This window comes from Salvelinus fontinalis, unplaced genomic scaffold (assembly GCF_029448725.1).
Source record: "Salvelinus fontinalis isolate EN_2023a unplaced genomic scaffold, ASM2944872v1 scaffold_2318, whole genome shotgun sequence".
Classification (NCBI taxonomy): Eukaryota; Metazoa; Chordata; class Actinopteri; order Salmoniformes; family Salmonidae; genus Salvelinus; species Salvelinus fontinalis.
The window spans coordinates 1-15,545 of NW_026602527.1; the positions used below are offsets into that span (position 1 = coordinate 1).

At 45.4% G+C, this 15,545-nt stretch overlaps 18 non-coding genes across 18 annotated transcripts; all 18 read right to left on the minus strand.

The window, feature by feature from the left end:
• Nucleotides 1-1,117: 1,117 nt before the first annotated feature.
• Nucleotides 1,118-1,190, minus strand: trnaf-gaa (transfer RNA phenylalanine (anticodon GAA)). The gene has a single exon. It is a non-coding gene; the product is annotated as a tRNA-Phe (tRNA).
• Nucleotides 1,191-1,272: 82 nt separating this feature from the next.
• Nucleotides 1,273-1,346, minus strand: trnai-aau (transfer RNA isoleucine (anticodon AAU)). The gene has a single exon. It is a non-coding gene; the product is annotated as a tRNA-Ile (tRNA).
• A 1,459-nt stretch (nucleotides 1,347-2,805) lies between these two features.
• Nucleotides 2,806-2,878, minus strand: trnaf-gaa (transfer RNA phenylalanine (anticodon GAA)). Its single transcript has one exon. It is a non-coding gene; the product is annotated as a tRNA-Phe (tRNA).
• An 82-nt stretch (nucleotides 2,879-2,960) lies between these two features.
• trnai-aau (transfer RNA isoleucine (anticodon AAU)) lies at nucleotides 2,961-3,034 on the minus strand. The gene has a single exon. It is a non-coding gene; the product is annotated as a tRNA-Ile (tRNA).
• Nucleotides 3,035-4,493: 1,459 nt separating this feature from the next.
• trnaf-gaa (transfer RNA phenylalanine (anticodon GAA)) lies at nucleotides 4,494-4,566 on the minus strand. The gene has a single exon. It is a non-coding gene; the product is annotated as a tRNA-Phe (tRNA).
• An 82-nt stretch (nucleotides 4,567-4,648) lies between these two features.
• trnai-aau (transfer RNA isoleucine (anticodon AAU)) lies at nucleotides 4,649-4,722 on the minus strand. The gene has a single exon. It is a non-coding gene; the product is annotated as a tRNA-Ile (tRNA).
• Nucleotides 4,723-6,181: 1,459 nt separating this feature from the next.
• trnaf-gaa (transfer RNA phenylalanine (anticodon GAA)) lies at nucleotides 6,182-6,254 on the minus strand. Its single transcript has one exon. It is a non-coding gene; the product is annotated as a tRNA-Phe (tRNA).
• An 82-nt stretch (nucleotides 6,255-6,336) lies between these two features.
• On the minus strand, nucleotides 6,337-6,410 carry trnai-aau (transfer RNA isoleucine (anticodon AAU)). The gene has a single exon. It is a non-coding gene; the product is annotated as a tRNA-Ile (tRNA).
• A 1,459-nt stretch (nucleotides 6,411-7,869) lies between these two features.
• trnaf-gaa (transfer RNA phenylalanine (anticodon GAA)) lies at nucleotides 7,870-7,942 on the minus strand. Its single transcript has one exon. It is a non-coding gene; the product is annotated as a tRNA-Phe (tRNA).
• An 82-nt stretch (nucleotides 7,943-8,024) lies between these two features.
• Nucleotides 8,025-8,098, minus strand: trnai-aau (transfer RNA isoleucine (anticodon AAU)). The gene has a single exon. It is a non-coding gene; the product is annotated as a tRNA-Ile (tRNA).
• A 961-nt stretch (nucleotides 8,099-9,059) lies between these two features.
• Nucleotides 9,060-9,132, minus strand: trnaf-gaa (transfer RNA phenylalanine (anticodon GAA)). The gene has a single exon. It is a non-coding gene; the product is annotated as a tRNA-Phe (tRNA).
• Nucleotides 9,133-9,214: 82 nt separating this feature from the next.
• trnai-aau (transfer RNA isoleucine (anticodon AAU)) lies at nucleotides 9,215-9,288 on the minus strand. Its single transcript has one exon. It is a non-coding gene; the product is annotated as a tRNA-Ile (tRNA).
• Nucleotides 9,289-10,747: 1,459 nt separating this feature from the next.
• trnaf-gaa (transfer RNA phenylalanine (anticodon GAA)) lies at nucleotides 10,748-10,820 on the minus strand. Its single transcript has one exon. It is a non-coding gene; the product is annotated as a tRNA-Phe (tRNA).
• Nucleotides 10,821-12,435: 1,615 nt separating this feature from the next.
• Nucleotides 12,436-12,508, minus strand: trnaf-gaa (transfer RNA phenylalanine (anticodon GAA)). The gene has a single exon. It is a non-coding gene; the product is annotated as a tRNA-Phe (tRNA).
• An 82-nt stretch (nucleotides 12,509-12,590) lies between these two features.
• trnai-aau (transfer RNA isoleucine (anticodon AAU)) lies at nucleotides 12,591-12,664 on the minus strand. Its single transcript has one exon. It is a non-coding gene; the product is annotated as a tRNA-Ile (tRNA).
• Nucleotides 12,665-13,780: 1,116 nt separating this feature from the next.
• trnaf-aaa (transfer RNA phenylalanine (anticodon AAA)) lies at nucleotides 13,781-13,854 on the minus strand. Its single transcript has one exon. It is a non-coding gene; the product is annotated as a tRNA-Phe (tRNA).
• Nucleotides 13,855-15,313: 1,459 nt separating this feature from the next.
• trnaf-gaa (transfer RNA phenylalanine (anticodon GAA)) lies at nucleotides 15,314-15,386 on the minus strand. The gene has a single exon. It is a non-coding gene; the product is annotated as a tRNA-Phe (tRNA).
• Nucleotides 15,387-15,468: 82 nt separating this feature from the next.
• On the minus strand, nucleotides 15,469-15,542 carry trnai-aau (transfer RNA isoleucine (anticodon AAU)). Its single transcript has one exon. It is a non-coding gene; the product is annotated as a tRNA-Ile (tRNA).
• Between the last annotated feature and the right edge of the window lie 3 nt (nucleotides 15,543-15,545).

Sequence of the window (15,545 nt, forward strand, 5' to 3'; positions counted from 1 at the left end):
ACGTCACTAATATTAATTATGTGGCACACTTGACCATACACATGCAAGTGACTCCTGATTTTGACACTCAAAATGTACCTCATGGCCAGTACGGGGATCGAACCCACGACCTTGGCATTATTAGCACCACGCTCTAACCAACTGAGCTAACCGGACGCTTGCTACGAACCGACATTTTTAGGATGCACAGAGCCTCGGCCAGTGCTGGCGCAAGAACTAACAAGTACACCAACAGTATAGCCTGACAAGACTAGACCCTCTTGGTTGCTCCTTGTGGCAAATCAACAAGGATGGGGAATTAGCTCAAATGGTAGAGTGCTTGCTTAGCATGCGAGAGGTAGTGGGATCATTGCCCACATTCTCAAAAATAACACATTATGTTGTGGATCCAAGAACCTTCCAGTTCACACTTCATGCAGCTTTGTCTAACAACAACCTACTGTCATGTAACAACGACAAGCAACTTTCATGTAACACTGATGTCACAATGTCGGATGAAAAAGAATGACCTCACTAACTTTCAGAGGAGCAGTAGGCACACACAGTTGATGACCACAAACAAAGCTGTGGGAAGTTTCCTTGAAGCCAAAGCAGAGGATAAAGATAGAACTGGCGTTATTAGCACCACGCTCTAACCAACTGAGCTAACCGGCCGCTTGCTACGAACCGACATTTTTAGGATGCACAGAGCCTCGGCCAGTGCTGGCGCAAGAACTAACAAGTACACCAACAGTATAGCCTGACAAGACTAGACCCTCTTGGTTGCTGCTTGTGGCAAATTAACAAGGATGGGGAATTAGCTCAAATGGTAGAGTGCTTGCTTAGCATGCGAGAGGTAGTGGGATCGATGCCCACATTCTCCAAAATAACACATTTTGTTGTGGATCCAAGAACGTTCCAGTTCACACTTCATGCAGCTTTGTCTAACAACAACCAACTGTCATGTAACAATGAAAAGCAACTTTCATGTAACACTGATGTCACAATGTCGGATGTAAAAGAATGACACGACTAACTTTCCGAGGAGCTGTAGGCACACACAATTGATGCCCACAAAAAAAGCTGTGCGAAGTTTCCTTGTAGGCAAAGCAGAGGATAAAGATTGAACGACAACTAATGCCGAAACCCGGGATCGAACCAGGGACCTTTAGATCTTCAGTCTAACGCTCTCCCAACTGAGCTATTTCGGCACGTCACTAATATTAATTATGTGGCACACTTGACCATACACATGCAAGTGACTCCTGATTTTGACACTCAAAATGAACCTCATGGCCAGTACGGGGATCGAACCCACGACCTTGGCGTTATTAGCACCACGCTCTAACCAACTGAGCTAACCGGCCGCTTGCTACGAACCGACATTTTTAGGATGCACAGAGCCTCGGCCAGTGCTGGCGCAAGAACTAACAAGTACACCAACAGTATAGCCTGACAAGACTAGACCCTCTTGGTTGCTGCTTGTGGCAAATTAACAAGGATGGGGAATTAGCTCAAATGGTAGAGTGCTTGCTTAGCATGCGAGAGGTAGTGGGATCATTGCCCACATTCTCAAAAATAACACATTATGTTGTGGATCCAAGAACCTTCCAGTTCACACTTCATGCAGCTTTGTCTAACAACAACCTACTGTCATGTAACAACGACAAGCAACTTTCATGTAACACTGATGTCACAATGTCGGATGAAAAAGAATGACCTCACTAACTTTCAGAGGAGCAGTAGGCACACACAGTTGATGACCACAAACAAAGCTGTGGGAAGTTTCCTTGAAGCCAAAGCAGAGGATAAAGATAGAACTGGCGTTATTAGCACCACGCTCTAACCAACTGAGCTAACCGGCCGCTTGCTACGAAGCGACATTTTTAGGATGCACAGAGCCTCGGCCAGTGCTGGCGCAAGAACTAACAAGTACACCAACAGTATAGCCTGACAAGACTAGACCCTCTTGGTTGCTGCTTGTGGCAAATTAACAAGGATGGGGAATTAGCTCAAATGGTAGAGTGCTTGCTTAGCATGCGAGAGGTAGTGGGATCGATGCCCACATTCTCCAAAATAACACATTTTGTTGTGGATCCAAGAACGTTCCAGTTCACACTTCATGCAGCTTTGTCTAACAACAACCTACTGTCATGTAACAACGACAAGCAACTTTCATGTAACACTGATGTCACAATGTCGGATGAAAAAGAATGACCTCACTAACTTTCAGAGGAGCAGTAGGCACACACAGTTGATGACCACAAACTAAGCTGTGGGAAGTTTCCTTGAAGCCAAAGCAGAGGATAAAGATAGAACTGGCGTTATTAGCACCACGCTCTAACCAACTGAGCTAACCGGCCACTTGCTACGAAGCGACATTTTTAGGATGCACAGAGCCTCGGCCAGTGCTGGCGCAAGAACTAACAAGTACACCAACAGTATAGCCTGACAAGACTAGACCCTCTTGGTTGCTGCTTGTGGCAAATTAACAAGGATGGGGAATTAGCTCAAATGGTAGAGTGCTTGCTTAGCATGCGAGAGGTAGTGGGATCGATGCCCACATTCTCCAAAATAACACATTTTGTTGTGGATCCAAGAACGTTCCAGTTCACACTTCATGCAGCTTTGTCTAACAACAACCAACTGTCATGTAACAATGAAAAGCAACTTTCATGTAACACTGATGTCACAATGTCGGATGTAAAAGAATGACACGACTAACTTTCCGAGGAGCTGTAGGCACACACAATTGATGCCCACAAAAAAAGCTGTGCGAAGTTTCCTTGTAGGCAAAGCAGAGGATAAAGATTGAACGACAACTAATGCCGAAACCCGGGATCGAACCAGGGACCTTTAGATCTTCAGTCTAACGCTCTCCCAACTGAGCTATTTCGGCACGTCACTAGTTTTAATTATGTGGCACACTTGACCATTCACATGCAAGTGACTCATGATTTTGACACTCAAAATGTACCTCATGGCCAGTACAGGGATCGAACCTACGACCTTGGCGTTATTAGCACCACGCTCTAACCAACTGAGCTAACCGGCCGGTTACTACGAAGAGACATTTTTAGGATGCACAGAGCCTCAGCCAGTGCTGGCGCAAGAACTAACAAGTACACCAACAGTATAGCCTGACAAGACTAGACCCTCTTGGTTGCTCCTTGTGGCAAATCAACAAGGATGGGGAATTAGCTCAAATGGTAGAGTGCTTGCTTAGCATGCGAGAGGTAGTGGGATCATTGCCCACATTCTCAAAAATAACACATTATGTTGTGGATCCAAGAACCTTCCAGTTCACACTTCATGCAGCTTTGTCTAACAACAACCTACTGTCATGTAACAACGACAAGCAACTTTCATGTAACACTGATGTCACAATGTCGGATGAAAAAGAATGACCTCACTAACTTTCAGAGGAGCAGTAGGCACACACAGTTGATGACCACAAACAAAGCTGTGGGAAGTTTCCTTGAAGCCAAAGCAGAGGATAAAGATAGAACTGGCGTTATTAGCACCACGCTCTAACCAACTGAGCTAACCGGCCGCTTGCTACGAAGCGACATTTTTAGGATGCACAGAGCCTCGGCCAGTGCTGGCGCAAGAACTAACAAGTACACCAACAGTATAGCCTGACAAGACTAGACCCTCTTGGTTGCTGCTTGTGGCAAATTAACAAGGATGGGGAATTAGCTCAAATGGTAGAGTGCTTGCTTAGCATGCGAGAGGTAGTGGGATCGATGCCCACATTCTCCAAAATAACACATTTTGTTGTGGATCCAAGAACGTTCCAGTTCACACTTCATGCAGCTTTGTCTAACAACAACCTACTGTCATGTAACAACGACAAGCAACTTTCATGTAACACTGATGTCACAATGTCGGATGAAAAAGAATGACCTCACTAACTTTCAGAGGAGCAGTAGGCACACACAGTTGATGACCACAAACTAAGCTGTGGGAAGTTTCCTTGAAGCCAAAGCAGAGGATAAAGATAGAACTGGCGTTATTAGCACCACGCTCTAACCAACTGAGCTAACCGGCCACTTGCTACGAAGCGACATTTTTAGGATGCACAGAGCCTCGGCCAGTGCTGGCGCAAGAACTAACAAGTACACCAACAGTATAGCCTGACAAGACTAGACCCTCTTGGTTGCTGCTTGTGGCAAATTAACAAGGATGGGGAATTAGCTCAAATGGTAGAGTGCTTGCTTAGCATGCGAGAGGTAGTGGGATCGATGCCCACATTCTCCAAAATAACACATTTTGTTGTGGATCCAAGAACGTTCCAGTTCACACTTCATGCAGCTTTGTCTAACAACAACCAACTGTCATGTAACAATGAAAAGCAACTTTCATGTAACACTGATGTCACAATGTCGGATGTAAAAGAATGACACGACTAACTTTCCGAGGAGCTGTAGGCACACACAATTGATGCCCACAAAAAAAGCTGTGCGAAGTTTCCTTGTAGGCAAAGCAGAGGATAAAGATTGAACGACAACTAATGCCGAAACCCGGGATCGAACCAGGGACCTTTAGATCTTCAGTCTAACGCTCTCCCAACTGAGCTATTTCGGCACGTCACTAGTTTTAATTATGTGGCACACTTGACCATTCACATGCAAGTGACTCATGATTTTGACACTCAAAATGTACCTCATGGCCAGTACAGGGATCGAACCTACGACCTTGGCGTTATTAGCACCACGCTCTAACCAACTGAGCTAACCGGCCGGTTACTACGAAGAGACATTTTTAGGATGCACAGAGCCTCAGCCAGTGCTGGCGCAAGAACTAACAAGTACACCAACAGTATAGCCTGACAAGACTAGACCCTCTTGGTTGCTCCTTGTGGCAAATCAACAAGGATGGGGAATTAGCTCAAATGGTAGAGTGCTTGCTTAGCATGCGAGAGGTAGTGGGATCATTGCCCACATTCTCAAAAATAACACATTATGTTGTGGATCCAAGAACCTTCCAGTTCACACTTCATGCAGCTTTGTCTAACAACAACCTACTGTCATGTAACAACGACAAGCAACTTTCATGTAACACTGATGTCACAATGTCGGATGAAAAAGAATGACCTCACTAACTTTCAGAGGAGCAGTAGGCACACACAGTTGATGACCACAAACAAAGCTGTGGGAAGTTTCCTTGAAGCCAAAGCAGAGGATAAAGATAGAACTGGCGTTATTAGCACCACGCTCTAACCAACTGAGCTAACCGGCAGCTTGCTACGAAGCGACATTTTTAGGATGCACAGAGCCTCGGCCAGTGCTGGCGCAAGAACTAACAAGTACACCAACAGTATAGCCTGACAAGACTAGACCCTCTTGGTTGCTGCTTGTGGCAAATTAACAAGGATGGGGAATTAGCTCAAATGGTAGAGTGCTTGCTTAGCATGCGAGAGGTAGTGGGATCGATGCCCACATTCTCCAAAATAACACATTTTGTTGTGGATCCAAGAACGTTCCAGTTCACACTTCATGCAGCTTTGTCTAACAACAACCTACTGTCATGTAACAACGACAAGCAACTTTCATGTAACACTGATGTCACAATGTCGGATGAAAAAGAATGACCTCACTAACTTTCAGAGGAGCAGTAGGCACACACAGTTGATGACCACAAACTAAGCTGTGGGAAGTTTCCTTGAAGCCAAAGCAGAGGATAAAGATAGAACTGGCGTTATTAGCACCACGCTCTAACCAACTGAGCTAACCGGCCACTTGCTACGAAGCGACATTTTTAGGATGCACAGAGCCTCGGCCAGTGCTGGCGCAAGAACTAACAAGTACACCAACAGTATAGCCTGACAAGACTAGACCCTCTTGGTTGCTGCTTGTGGCAAATTAACAAGGATGGGGAATTAGCTCAAATGGTAGAGTGCTTGCTTAGCATGCGAGAGGTAGTGGGATCGATGCCCACATTCTCCAAAATAACACATTTTGTTGTGGATCCAAGAACGTTCCAGTTCACACTTCATGCAGCTTTGTCTAACAACAACCAACTGTCATGTAACAATGAAAAGCAACTTTCATGTAACACTGATGTCACAATGTCGGATGTAAAAGAATGACACGACTAACTTTCCGAGGAGCTGTAGGCACACACAATTGATGCCCACAAAAAAAGCTGTGCGAAGTTTCCTTGTAGGCAAAGCAGAGGATAAAGATTGAACGACAACTAATGCCGAAACCCGGGATCGAACCAGGGACCTTTAGATCTTCAGTCTAACGCTCTCCCAACTGAGCTATTTCGGCACGTCACTAATATGAATTATGTGGCACACTTGACCATACACATGCAAGTGACTCCTGATTTTGACACTCAAAATGAACCTCATGGCCAGTACGGGGATCGAACCCACGACCTTGGCGTTATTAGCACCACGCTCTAACCAACTGAGCTAACCGGCCGCTTGCTACGAACCGACATTTTTAGGATGCACAGAGCCTCGGCCAGTGCTGGCGCAAGAACTAACAAGTACACCAACAGTATAGCCTGACAAGACTAGACCCTCTTGGTTGCTCCTTGTGGCAAATCAACAAGGATGGGGAATTAGCTCAAATGGTAGAGTGCTTGCTTAGCATGCGAGAGGTAGTGGGATCATTGCCCACATTCTCAAAAATAACACATTATGTTGTGGATCCAAGAACCTTCCAGTTCACACTTCATGCAGCTTTGTCTAACAACAACCTACTGTCATGTAACAACGACAAGCAACTTTCATGTAACACTGATGTCACAATGTCGGATGAAAAAGAATGACCTCACTAACTTTCAGAGGAGCAGTAGGCACACACAGTTGATGACCACAAACAAAGCTGTGGGAAGTTTCCTTGAAGCCAAAGCAGAGGATAAAGATAGAACTGGCGTTATTAGCACCACGCTCTAACCAACTGAGCTAACCGGCCGCTTGCTACGAAGCGACATTTTTAGGATGCACAGAGCCTCGGCCAGTGCTGGCGCAAGAACTAACAAGTACACCAACAGTATAGCCTGACAAGACTAGACCCTCTTGGTTGCTGCTTGTGGCAAATTAACAAGGATGGGGAATTAGCTCAAATGGTAGAGTGCTTGCTTAGCATGCGAGAGGTAGTGGGATCGATGCCCACATTCTCCAAAATAACACATTTTGTTGTGGATCCAAGAACGTTCCAGTTCACACTTCATGCAGCTTTGTCTAACAACAACCTACTGTCATGTAACAACGACAAGCAACTTTCATGTAACACTGATGTCACAATGTCGGATGAAAAAGAATGACCTCACTAACTTTCAGAGGAGCAGTAGGCACACACAGTTGATGACCACAAACTAAGCTGTGGGAAGTTTCCTTGAAGCCAAAGCAGAGGATAAAGATAGAACTGGCGTTATTAGCACCACGCTCTAACCAACTGAGCTAACCGGCCACTTGCTACGAAGCGACATTTTTAGGATGCACAGAGCCTCGGCCAGTGCTGGCGCAAGAACTAACAAGTACACCAACAGTATAGCCTGACAAGACTAGACCCTCTTGGTTGCTGCTTGTGGCAAATTAACAAGGATGGGGAATTAGCTCAAATGGTAGAGTGCTTGCTTAGCATGCGAGAGGTAGTGGGATCGATGCCCACATTCTCCAAAATAACACATTTTGTTGTGGATCCAAGAACGTTCCAGTTCACACTTCATGCAGCTTTGTCTAACAACAACCAACTGTCATGTAACAATGAAAAGCAACTTTCATGTAACACTGATGTCACAATGTCGGATGTAAAAGAATGACACGACTAACTTTCCGAGGAGCTGTAGGCACACACAATTGATGCCCACAAAAAAAGCTGTGCGAAGTTTCCTTGTAGGCAAAGCAGAGGATAAAGATTGAACGACAACTAATGCCGAAACCCGGGATCGAACCAGGGACCTTTAGATCTTCAGTCTAACGCTCTCCCAACTGAGCTATTTCGGCACGTCACTAGTTTTAATTATGTGGCACACTTGACCATTCACATGCAAGTGACTCATGATTTTGACACTCAAAATGTACCTCATGGCCAGTACAGGGATCGAACCTACGACCTTGGCGTTATTAGCACCACGCTCTAACCAACTGAGCTAACCGGCCGGTTACTACGAAGAGACATTTTTAGGATGCACAGAGCCTCAGCCAGTGCTGGCGCAAGAACTAACAAGTACACCAACAGTATAGCCTGACAAGACTAGACCCTCTTGGTTGCTCCTTGTGGCAAATCAACAAGGATGGGGAATTAGCTCAAATGGTAGAGTGCTTGCTTAGCATGCGAGAGGTAGTGGGATCATTGCCCACATTCTCAAAAATAACACATTATGTTGTGGATCCAAGAACCTTCCAGTTCACACTTCATGCAGCTTTGTCTAACAACAACCTACTGTCATGTAACAACGACAAGCAACTTTCATGTAACACTGATGTCACAATGTCGGATGAAAAAGAATGACCTCACTAACTTTCAGAGGAGCAGTAGGCACACACAGTTGATGACCACAAACAAAGCTGTGGGAAGTTTCCTTGAAGCCAAAGCAGAGGATAAAGATAGAACTGGCGTTATTAGCACCACGCTCTAACCAACTGAGCTAACCGGCCGCTTGCTACGAAGCGACATTTTTAGGATGCACAGAGCCTCGGCCAGTGCTGGCGCAAGAACTAACAAGTACACCAACAGTATAGCCTGACAAGACTAGACCCTCTTGGTTGCTGCTTGTGGCAAATTAACAAGGATGGGGAATTAGCTCAAATGGTAGAGTGCTTGCTTAGCATGCGAGAGGTAGTGGGATCGATGCCCACATTCTCCAAAATAACACATTTTGTTGTGGATCCAAGAACGTTCCAGTTCACACTTCATGCAGCTTTGTCTAACAACAACCAACTGTCATGTAACAATGAAAAGCAACTTTCATGTAACACTGATGTCACAATGTCGGATGTAAAAGAATGACACGACTAACTTTCCGAGGAGCTGTAGGCACACACAATTGATGCCCACAAAAAAAGCTGTGCGAAGTTTCCTTGTAGGCAAAGCAGAGGATAAAGATTGAACGACAACTAATGCCGAAACCCGGGATCGAACCAGGGACCTTTAGATCTTCAGTCTAACGCTCTCCCAACTGAGCTATTTCGGCACGTCACTAATATTAATTATGTGGCACACTTGACCATACACATGCAAGTGACTCCTGATTTTGACACTCAAAATGTACCTCATGGCCAGTACGGGGATCGAACCCACGACCTTGGCGTTATTAGCACCACGCTCTAACCAACTGAGCTAACCGGCCGCTTGCTACTAACCGACATTTTTAGGATGCACAGAGCCTCGGCCAGTGCTGGCGCAAGAACTAACAAGTACACCAACAGTATAGCCTGACAAGACTAGACCCTCTTGGTTGCTGCTTGTGGCAAATTAACAAGGATGGGGAATTAGCTCAAATGGTAGAGTGCTTGCTTAGCATGCGAGAGGTAGTGGGAACGATGCCCACATTCTCCAAAATAACACATTTTGTTGTGGATCCAAGAACGTTCCAGTTCACACTTCATGCAGCTTTGTCTAACAACAACCTACTGTCATGTAACAACGACAAGCAACTTTCATGTAACACTGATGTCACAATGTCGGATGAAAAAGAATGACCTCACTAACTTTCAGAGGAGCAGTAGGCACACACAGTTGATGACCACAAACTAAGCTGTGGGAAGTTTCCTTGAAGCCAAAGCAGAGGATAAAGATAGAACTGGCGTTATTAGCACCACGCTCTAACCAACTGAGCTAACCGGCCACTTGCTACGAAGCGACATTTTTAGGATGCACAGAGCCTCGGCCAGTGCTGGCGCAAGAACTAACAAGTACACCAACAGTATAGCCTGACAAGACTAGACCCTCTTGGTTGCTGCTTGTGGCAAATTAACAAGGATGGGGAATTAGCTCAAATGGTAGAGTGCTTGCTTAGCATGCGAGAGGTAGTGGGATCGATGCCCACATTCTCCAAAATAACACATTTTGTTGTGGATCCAAGAACGTTCCAGTTCACACTTCATGCAGCTTTGTCTAACAACAACCTACTGTCATGTAACAACGACAAGCAACTTTCATGTAATACTGATGTCACAATGTCGGATGAAAAAGAATGACCTCACTAACTTTCAGAGGAGCAGTAGGCACACACAGTTGATGACCACAAACTAAGCTGTGGGAAGTTTCCTTGAAGCCAAAGCAGAGGATAAAGATAGAACTGGCGTTATTAGCACCACGCTCTAACCAACTGAGCTAACCGGCCACTTGCTACGAAGCGACATTTTTAGGATGCACAGAGCCTCGGCCAGTGCTGGCGCAAGAACTAACAAGTACACCAACAGTATAGCCTGACAAGACTAGACCCTCTTGGTTGCTGCTTGTGGCAAATTAACAAGGATGGGGAATTAGCTCAAATGGTAGAGTGCTTGCTTAGCATGCGAGAGGTAGTGGGATCGATGCCCACATTCTCCAAAATAACACATTTTGTTGTGGATCCAAGAACGTTCCAGTTCACACTTCATGCAGCTTTGTCTAACAACAACCAACTGTCATGTAACAATGAAAAGCAACTTTCATGTAACACTGATGTCACAATGTCGGATGTAAAAGAATGACACGACTAACTTTCCGAGGAGCTGTAGGCACACACAATTGATGCCCACAAAAAAAGCTGTGCGAAGTTTCCTTGTAGGCAAAGCAGAGGATAAAGATTGAACGACAACTAATGCCGAAACCCGGGATCGAACCAGGGACCTTTAGATCTTCAGTCTAACGCTCTCCCAACTGAGCTATTTCGGCACGTCACTAGTTTTAATTATGTGGCACACTTGACCATTCACATGCAAGTGACTCATGATTTTGACACTCAAAATGTACCTCATGGCCAGTACAGGGATCGAACCTACGACCTTGGCGTTATTAGCACCAAGCTCTAACCAAATGAGCTAACCGGCCGGTTACTACGAAGAGACATTTTTAGGATGCACAGAGCCTCAGCCAGTGCTGGCGCAAGAACTAACAAGTACACCAACAGTATAGCCTGACAAGACTAGACCCTCTTGGTTGCTCCTTGTGGCAAATCAACAAGGATGGGGAATTAGCTCAAATGGTAGAGTGCTTGCTTAGCATGCGAGAGGTAGTGGGATCATTGCCCACATTCTCAAAAATAACACATTATGTTGTGGATCCAAGAACCTTCCAGTTCACACTTCATGCAGCTTTGTCTAACAACAACCTACTGTCATGTAACAACGACAAGCAACTTTCATGTAACACTGATGTCACAATGTCGGATGAAAAAGAATGACCTCACTAACTTTCAGAGGAGCAGTAGGCACACACAGTTGATGACCACAAACAAAGCTGTGGGAAGTTTCCTTGAAGCCAAAGCAGAGGATAAAGATAGAACTGGCGTTATTAGCAACGCGCTCTAACCAACTGAGCTAACCGGCCGCTTGCTACTAACCGACATTTTTAGGATGCACAGAGCCTCGGCCAGTGCTGGCGCAAGAACTAACAAGTACACCAACAGTATAGCCTGACAAGACTAGACCCTCTTGGTTGCTGCTTGTGGCAAATTAACAAGGATGGGGAATTAGCTCAAATGGTAGAGTGCTTGCTTAGCATGCGAGAGGTAGTGGGAACGATGCCCACATTCTCCAAAATAACACATTTTGTTGTGGATCCAAGAACGTTCCAGTTCACACTTCATGCAGCTTTGTCTAACAACAACCTACTGTCATGTAACAACGACAAGCAACTTTCATGTAACACTGATGTCACAATGTCGGATGAAAAAGAATGACCTCACTAACTTTCAGAGGAGCAGTAGGCACACACAGTTGATGACCACAAACTAAGCTGTGGGAAGTTTCCTTGAAGCCAAAGCAGAGGATAAAGATAGAACTGGCGTTATTAGCACCACGCTCTAACCAACTGAGCTAACCGGCCACTTGCTACGAAGCGACATTTTTAGGATGCACAGAGCCTCGGCCAGTGCTGGCGCAAGAACTAACAAGTACACCAACAGTATAGCCTGACAAGACTAGACCCTCTTGGTTGCTGCTTGTGGCAAATTAACAAGGATGGGGAATTAGCTCAAATGGTAGAGTGCTTGCTTAGCATGCGAGAGGTAGTGGGATCGATGCCCACATTCTCCAAAATAACACATTTTGTTGTGGATCCAAGAACGTTCCAGTTCACACTTCATGCAGCTTTGTCTAACAACAACCAACTGTCATGTAACAATGAAAAGCAACTTTCATGTAACACTGATGTCACAATGTCGGATGTAAAAGAATGACACGACTAACTTTCCGAGGAGCTGTAGGCACACACAATTGATGCCCACAAAAAAAGCTGTGCGAAGTTTCCTTGTAGGCAAAGCAGAGGATAAAGATTGAACGACAACTAATGCCGAAACCCGGGATCGAACCAGGGACCTTTAGATCTTCAGTCTAACGCTCTCCCAACTGAGCTATTTCGGCACGTCACTAGTTTTAATTATGTGGCACACTTGACCATTCACATGCAAGTGACTCATGATTTTGACACTCAAAATGTACCTCATGGCCAGTACAGGGATCGAACCTACGACCTTGGCGTTATTAGCACCACGCTCTAACCAACTGAGCTAACCGGCCGGTTACTACGAAGAGACATTTTTAGGATGCACAGAGCCTCAGCCAGTGCTGGCGCAAGAACTAACAAGTACACCAACAGTATAGCCTGACAAGACTAGACCCTCTTGGTTGCTCCTTGTGGCAAATCAACAAGGATGGGGAATTAGCTCAAATGGTAGAGTGCTTGCTTAGCATGCGAGAGGTAGTGGGATCATTGCCCACATTCTCAAAAATAACACATTATGTTGTGGATCCAAGAACCTTCCAGTTCACACTTCATGCAGCTTTGTCTAACAACAACCTACTGTCATGTAACAACGACAAGCAACTTTCATGTAACACTGATGTCACAATGTCGGATGAAAAAGAATGACCTCACTAACTTTCAGAGGAGCAGTAGGCACACACAGTTGATGACCACAAACAAAGCTGTGGGAAGTTTCCTTGAAGCCAAAGCAGAGGATAAAGATAGAACTGGCGTTATTAGCACCACGCTCTAACCAACTGAGCTAACCGGCCGCTTGCTACGAAGCGACATTTTTAGGATGCACAGAGCCTCGGCCAGTGCTGGCGCAAGAACTAACAAGTACACCAACAGTATAGCCTGACAAGACTAGACCCTCTTGGTTGCTGCTTGTGGCAAATTAACAAGGATGGGGAATTAGCTCAAATGGTAGAGTGCTTGCTTAGCATGCGAGAGGTAGTGGGATCGATGCCCACATTCTCCAAAATAACACATTTTGTTGTGGATCCAAGAACGTTCCAGTTCACACTTCATGCAGCTTTGTCTAACAACAACCAACTGTCATGTAACAATGAAAAGCAACTTTCATGTAACACTGATGTCACAATGTCGGATGTAAAAGAATGACACGACTAACTTTCCGAGGAGCTGTAGGCACACACAATTGATGCCCACAAAAAAAGCTGTGCGAAGTTTCCTTGTAGGCAAAGCAGAGGATAAAGATTGAACGACAACTAATGCCGAAACCCGGGATCGAACCAGGGACCTTTAGATCTTCAGTCTAACGCGCTCCCAACTGAGCTATTTCGGCACGTCACTAATAGTAATTATGTGGCACACTTGACCATACACATGCAAGTGACTCCTGATTTTGACACTCAAAATGTACCTCATGGCCAGTACGGGGATCGAACCCACGACCTTGGCGTTTTTAGCACCACGCTCTAACCAACTGAGCTAACCGGCCGCTTGCTACGAACCGACATTTTTAGGATGCACAGAGCCTCGGCCAGTGCTGGCGCAAGAACTAACAAGTACACCAACAGTATAGCCTGACAAGACTAGACCCTCTTGGTTGCTCCTTGTGGCAAATCAACAAGGATGGGGAATTAGCTCAAATGGTAGAGTGCTTGCTTAGCATGCGAGAGGTAGTGGGATCATTGCCCACATTCTCAAAAATAACACATTATGTTGTGGATCCAAGAACCTTCCAGTTCACACTTCATGCAGCTTTGTCTAACAACAACCTACTGTCATGTAACAACGACAAGCAACTTTCATGTAACACTGATGTCACAATGTCGGATGAAAAAGAATGACCTCACTAACTTTCAGAGGAGCAGTAGGCACACACAGTTGATGACCACAAACAAAGCTGTGGGAAGTTTCCTTGAAGCCAAAGCAGAGGATAAAGATAGAACTGGCGTTATTAGCACCACGCTCTAACCAACTGAGCTAACCGGCCGCTTGCTACGAAGCGACATTTTTAGGATGCACAGAGCCTCGGCCAGTGCTGGCGCAAGAACTAACAAGTACACCAACAGTATAGCCTGACAAGACTAGACCCTCTTGGTTGCTCCTTGTGGCAAATCAACAAGGATGGGGAATTAGCTCAAATGGTAGAGTGCTTGCTTAGCATGCGAGAGGTAGTGGGATCATTGCCCACATTCTCAAAAATAACACATTATGTTGTGGATCCAAGAACCTTCCAGTTCACACTTCATGCAGCTTTGTCTAACAACAACCTACTGTCATGTAACAACGACAAGCAACTTTCATGTAACACTGATGTCACAATGTCGGATGAAAAAGAATGACCTCACTAACTTTCAGAGGAGCAGTAGGCACACACAGTTGATGACCACAAACAAAGCTGTGGGAAGTTTCCTTGAAGCCAAAGCAGAGGATAAAGATAGAACTGGCGTTATTAGCACCACGCTCTAACCAACTGAGCTAACCGGCCGCTTGCTACGAAGCGACATTTTTAGGATGCACAGAGCCTCGGCCAGTGCTGGCGCAAGAACTAACAAGTACACCAACAGTATAGCCTGACAAGACTAGACCCTCTTGGTTGCTGCTTGTGGCAAATTAACAAGGATGGGGAATTAGCTCAAATGGTAGAGTGCTTGCTTAGCATGCGAGAGGTAGTGGGATCGATGCCCACATTCTCCAAAATAACACATTTTGTTGTGGATCCAAGAACGTTCCAGTTCACACTTCATGCAGCTTTGTCTAACAACAACCAACTGTCATGTAACAATGAAAAGCAACTTTCATGTAACACTGATGTCACAATGTCGGATGTAAAAGAATGACACGACTAACTTTCCGAGGAGCTGTAGGCACACACAATTGATGCCCACAAAAAAAGCTGTGCGAAGTTTCCTTGTAGGCAAAGCAGAGGATAAAGATTGAACGACAACTAATGCCGAAACCCGGGATCGAACCAGGGACCTTTAGATCTTCAGTCTAACGCTCTCCCAACTGAGCTATTTCGGCACGTCACTAATATTAATTATGTGGCACACTTGACCATACACATGCAAGTGACTCCTGATTTTGACACTCAAAATGTACCTCATGGCCAGTACGGGGATCGAACCCACGACCTTGGCGTTATTAGCACCACGCTCTAACCAACTGAGCTAACCGGCCGCT